This window comes from Phyllostomus hastatus, unplaced genomic scaffold (assembly GCF_019186645.2).
Source record: "Phyllostomus hastatus isolate PE091 unplaced genomic scaffold, TTU_PhHast_1.1 phas_contig_17, whole genome shotgun sequence".
NCBI lineage: Eukaryota > Metazoa > Chordata > Mammalia > Chiroptera > Phyllostomidae > Phyllostomus > Phyllostomus hastatus.
The window spans coordinates 22,766,651-22,772,817 of record NW_025333664.1 but is presented as its reverse complement, the minus strand read 5'-3'; the positions used below and the strand labels follow the sequence as shown (position 1 = coordinate 22,772,817).

Genomic DNA, 6,167 nt, shown 5'->3' with positions numbered 1-6,167 from the left:
CTGGGATCACATGGTCCTGTCAGTCTGGTGTAACAATGCACATCTTTTTGATCATGTTGACAGTACTGGGCTGTTTAAAATATCTCTAAACCAATGGAATTCTGTCAGTATAGCATAGTTTAGGCACTTAATGCATTTCCTGGCTAGGTGATTTGTTTCAATAGTGAAAAAAATGTTTGAGTTCTCAAAAGTTTGGGTTCTTTTTGTCTTTCAAATCTCTAAATGTCCCGCACCCACCATTTCCTTTCACTTTAACGCTTACTTGCCAAATAGCACTTCTTCCTTTTTTGCTCACAGAAGTTCTGTATTTTAAATTGTACCTTTAATCACATCTGTCCTTTTAAAATGTCCTTGCCTCTTTGTATTAGGTTCCTATGGCCACTGAAACCAATTGCCACACATTCATGCCTTAAACAACACAGGTTTATTATCTCGAGCTCTAAAGGTCAGAGGTCTGCAGTGGGTGGGCAGGATTGGGCTCTCCCTGGAGGCTCTAGGGGAGAATCCAGGTGCTTGCCTTTGCAGCCCTAGAGGCTGCCTGCACCCTCTGCTGAGGCCCCACAGCACTCTGAGCTCTGGCCCTGTCATCACATCTCCTTCTCTGGCTCATCTGCCTCCCCTTTCACTTAGCAGGATCTGTGAGTACATTGGCTCCACTTGGGAAACCCTGAATCATTTCCCCATTTCACTTCTTAATCACTACAACTATATCCTTTTGCCAGGAAATGTAACACAGTCACAGATTATGGGGATTCTATGCTGACCCTTTTGTGCAGACTTACTTTGAAGCCTTCTCCTATGGTCTGTGCTCTGATCTCCAGGACACTCTGCAATATTTCAGGGTTAGGGTGGATTCAGTATTGGTGGTGGTGCATCCCCAGTAGCTCTCAGCCCCTCTGCTAGCTGCCCTGTGCCTTGTGCCTGAGTGAGGGTGGGAAGGTGCCACATGGAAGACTTTGCACTGGGATTTGGTGAATTTTATACTTTGACTCAGTTATTTTGATGTTTTCACATTTTCTTTTTAAGTAATACTGTGAACCAGTTGTATGTAGGGTTTACTTTCCCTTTTTGTGTTTTTCCCTTTGGTTTGGAGAGGCCATAGTTGCAGTTAAGTAGCTGTGCTGCTGCCATCATCCTAAGCTGCCCAGAAGGGGCCTGAGGACTGTTGAGTGCTTGGCCCATGGGCCCCTCTCTCTGCGTCCCCTATTTCCCCATCAGAGTCTTGCTCTAGCTGATAGGGCCCATTGAAGTGGAGGATTCAAGATCCTCTACAGCTCTGCTACTCTTTGAATTACGTCCTTGGCCCAAATATCAGCTTGTTCTGCCCTCTGGCTCTAGAAGAAAAGAACCTGCAATGTTCTATAGAACTCTTCTGACTCACACTTAACCTTTGCCTTGTAAGTAATCATGCTTAACTTCTCATTGTCTTTCTCCAAATGATTGATGCCCCAGCAACAGCTATCCAAGTGCATAATGCTTATAATTACCACTTCCCAACTAACTTCCTAATGACCAATGACAATATATTCCCTTTCTCTGCTTAGAACAGTGCAATTCACCAAAAAGGAAAATATTAACAGTTACGCCCATAGGGCCACTTGGGGCTCACCCATGCTCCACCTCCCACCAGAGCTGGGTCCTCTTGACCAGCCCACTAATGAGTGATCTGGTTTCTAATTTGCATTTTAGAGTTTGTCCTCCAGAGGGCTCCCAGACTTATTCCTATAGGTCATTTTCCCTGGGAAGCAGACTCTGAATGGACATAAGAGTGTGGGAAGCTCACTGTGGGGAGCTGTCAGGGTCCACATGCCTGAGGGAGTGAAGGAGCAGGAGTGGGAGCTGCTGAACTGCAATGCAGGCTCCAGAGTTGGCTGCTCTACAGGGGCCTGGACAGAACGGTCTTTTAGAATTTTTTAAATGAAGGGGAGAAGGCTGAGCCTTTATACTCCTAGTTTAGCCAGTTCTCTGACCTGGGCTGCCCTCTAGGAAGTGGTGCAACCTTGGCAATGAAGCTCTCTTCACCTGAGGGAAAGCCCCAGGGAGCTGTCAGCTGGGAACCACCATCCTCCACCACCACAGCGGAAAAACACTGAGGCTTCCAATCCTCTATTAAAGATTATGTTAATCATAAGAAATTGCTTTAATATCTTTATTTTTATTTAAACCAATACTGCTCATTGTAACTCTACAAGTGTGCTTTCCCAGATGCAGCTTTCCGTGTCCAATAAAAAGATGTCAGCTGACATCATGACTGAATGATGTCTGAAGCCCCTCTCAGGGGGGCTTCCCTCGGAGGGGAAGCCTTTACAAAACTCTCAAGAGTGGAAATGCTCAGGGTGCTCCAGTAGCTTCAGCCAGACTGGGATGGGTGTGGGTGGGGCTTTAAAAAATGCCACAGGAAAATCTAGGCCTGATTTAAAAAAGGGTGCTGGGACTTCCTACCCGGAGCAGCGGCAGCATGGGAGGCCTGTGAGGGAAGCAAGAACCGGGAACAGGAGTGGGCACTGGAGGCAGTGGACTGAAGTATGTGGGGGAGGGGGGGAGCCCCAGTGGGTTCCTAATGAACCCAGAGGGATCTAAGAAGAAACATTTTGTAGCAGTCACTTGCACATATAGTACCTCAGTGACACGGGCATGTATTGTTCCAGGGCTTTCTACAAATTCATGCACTTAATTGCAAAGCTGGAGCCATTATTATCTCCTTTCACAAAGGCTGAATCCAAGGCACAGAGAGGTAAATAACTGCAAAAAGTCACACAGCTTATGAGTCACAGAGCCAAGATTTGACTTGACTCTGGGCCTTCTGCTTCCAGCATCCGAGCCTTTCACTCTGGTGCCTGTTTCCTTAGCTGTTCAAAAGACACTAACAATGGTCCTTCTATCACAGAACTGTCTGTCCCCAGGTCAATTAAAAAGCATTTCCTTCATCTTTTCAAGGAATTCACAGCAAATTATTTAAAATATATAAAATGATGAACACAGATTCTGGTGCTGAAAACTTTGGAAAAAAATGTCAGCTCTAAAAATATGTGGTCACATACTTCACTATGAATAAATGAGCTCCATTAGAGCAAAGTCCCGTGTCCATTCTTCAACGTCCCTGAGAATGGAGAGGAGGCACTTGAGAGCAACATCTTCACGGCTCACAGCTCACTAATTAACAAGTCATATAAAAGAAAGAAAAAAAAGCTGCTGGATGTCAGACTATGTCACTAAAACCAGTTTCTGTTAAGAACAGAGACATCCTTACCAAGTATACACTGGAAGAGCCTAACGTTATTTACGATGTAGCAGTGGGTGTTCCCACACTGATAAAGAGTAGAAAGAAGGCACTGGCTCATCACCTGCACTAGACACAATGTATTTAAAAGAGAAAATAATCTGGGATCTTATTAAAAAGTATACTGACTTCTAGGGTTAATTTTGTTTTAACTTAAGATACCTCACATTTAGAAAAGCATGATAACAGCTGGTTATGAGATGACATCAATGCTTATTTCAGAAGTTAATGACTACAAAAATGCCAAGATGTAATAGACAAATATTTATTTCAATATGCTTTTGAAAACACATAAAGTAAATGTAAGAGGTAGAAAGAAAAAAGTAAATCCATTTCAAAGTAAGAAAAGACCGATACTTTTAGTCTTGCTTGAAAAAAACATCATGGAGTGGCAGATTTGGTCTTTTCAGGTTCCAGTTCACCTCTCTCATCCCACCCCTGGAAACGAGAAGGGACCTATGACTGAGGCAAATCTCTCCTGTGTGTCTCAGTAAGGGTTGCAAGTGGAAGACATCTGGTGATGCAAATAATTATAACATGCACAAGCCTTATAAAGTGGAGTTTTTCGATTCTCATTCTCATCTTATAATCCAAACAATTAGGCAAATTTTAAATTAAATAGTTATAAAGCCACAAGTCAACATATCACAACTTAATCATCCACAGCCCATCAGGACTCCACTGCTCCAGATCTGGGCTCCCCTTCTTCCTCCACTGCGAGGTGTTTCCCTCTAGTCCCTCTCTTTCCTCCTTTCTCCCCACTGTGTCCTTTCCTGGGCTCCCCAGCTCTTTCTCCGCTGTACTCTATTCCTTCCCACTACCTGTTCAGCGAAACTCCTGAAACCTGTTTCATTTGCAGCAGCACTTTCTCCCTTAGCTTTCTCATTGTTCCCCATCTCCCTATATTTCTGCCTCTTTCTCCCCCATCCTTGTGTCCCCTCTGCTTCCAGCTACCTTGTCCTTACGATTACACCCGCCCCCGTCTGCCTGACTCGCGGGCGCCCCCACCTGGCTAAACTCTCAGAGCTGTTCCTTCCTCGGTCCTGTCGTCCCCACCCCCTTTCCTGTTCCTGCACTGGGCTCCTCCGACCCTTTTTCTCCAAACTCTCGTCGTCTGCAGGGCCTTGCTCTTTGTGACCCTAACTTCTTTCTGCTCAGCAAGGGCTCCTCTCCCTTTCGTCTCCCTCAGCTTCTCCCACTCCTCCACGGTTCTCTATTTTCTTTCCCGAGTTACTCTTCCAGTTACTGTCCTCTACAAGCCCTCTCCCATCCTCAGGTTTGCGGTCCCCTTACGGACCCCCTCACTGACCTTTGTGCCCTTTCACTGCTCCACTGCTTTCTCATTCTCTCTTTCTCTTGACCCCCTTCTCCCCCGTGTTGGGCCTCTTTCCTTGCCTCCCCCCTCACAGACACCGCTTCCACAAAGCCACTCACCGCCGGGCAGGTGACCGCTTCTTGGGACACCCCTGTGCTTCAGTCCAAAACCCCATCTCACTGACAAGTGTGCTCTTCCTTGGCAGCCGACTCTTACGTATTAAACGGGAGATGGGGGGCGTCTCCGGAGAAGTTGGGGGAGAGGTCTGCAGAGCCCCTCTGGGGAGGGAGGAGTCCGAGCCTCTTCACGGGGAGAACTGCAGGGCCGAGGGGGGCAGGGAGGAGGGGGAGGGGCGTGCATAGGGTGTGAACCCATCCCCCAAGACTTTGAGGGCGCGGAGCGGGATGGCTGGCCAGGAAGGTGTTTAGGCAGGAAAACTGCGCGGCGGGTCGTGTCCCATGGCCCGAAGACGGAAAGACCACAGGCAAGGGCGGCTCAGAGAGAGCTGAACCAGAAACTAACGTGGACTCAACCCGGCAGCGAAGTCCTCGGCATCCGGACGCCTCGGCGGGACGCAAGACTTACTTACCCCTGCTGGAGGGGCAGGTTTGGGGATTTCAAGGTCCCTCGCGACCCCAGGCTTCCTGTGTGCAGAACTGTGGACAGAGATGCTCAGGTTTAAATGACAAAGACCGAAAGTCGCCAGAGTGATCTTTCCTCCACGCTATCCGCTGAAAGAAACTGCGGGTGCGCGCTGCGGGACCAGAGACCCCGGGGCTTGGGCTCTGCAAGGGCACCCGAGGGCCGGCCCCCACCCCCGCGCCGATTGAGACCCAGGGGGTCTGCGGAGACCAAAGTAGGACAGCGCGGGGCCGGGCTGGAGGTTGAGAGCGAGAGGGCGGTGCCTGCGTCTGTAGGGTGAATGGATGAGGCAGTGCTCGCCGAAGTGGCGAGGCCGCTGGAAATGTGGTGCTGCCTGTGGAAGGGTGTGGCAGGGCCCGCGGGAAAATGTGGTGTGACAGCCTCAGCAGGGTGTTTACTGCGGGAGGGTGGGATGGGGTGCGGTGGGTGGGGGTTCTCCAGAGGACGCCAACGACAGCGCCTAGGTAGGAAACGCTGAGCCCCCAACTTCACTTCTCTTGTCTCTCAGGTTGTCTGAGTCCTGAATCTGTTCCTTTCTTTTTATTTATTCATTTATTTTTAAATATATTTTATTGTATTTTGCCATTACCGTTTACCCTCCTTATACTCCCCTGCCCATAATCACCGCACTGACGTCCAGTGGCTGAGTCTTTTTTCCTGTTTGCTGGATCCCTCCACCCGCTAATCTCCCCTCCCCCTTAGCTGTCATCTGCTCTCCCTCTATGAGTCTGTCTCTGTTTTGCTCGTTCATTCAGTTTGTTCATCAGATTCCACATATGAGTGAAATCATATGGTGTTTGTCTGAGTGGCTTGTTTCACTCAGCATAATGTTCTCCAGGTCCACTCGTGCTGGGTCACAAAGGGCAAAATTTTCTTCCTTTTTGTGGCCAAGCAGAATTCCAACGTGTAAATGTCCTATAGTTGTTTTAT

General features: G+C 48.3%; 1 long non-coding RNA gene across 1 annotated transcript; it reads right to left on the bottom strand.

Moving 5' to 3' along the window:
• Window positions 1–3,529: 3,529 nt before the first annotated feature.
• LOC123815208 lies at window positions 3,530–5,391 on the bottom strand. Its single transcript, XR_006785040.1, has 3 exons — window positions 5,185–5,391; window positions 4,715–4,911; window positions 3,530–3,718 (listed from the first exon to the last, which is right to left on the bottom strand). It is a non-coding gene; the product is annotated as an uncharacterized LOC123815208 (long non-coding RNA).
• Window positions 5,392–6,167: the final 776 nt, after the last annotated feature.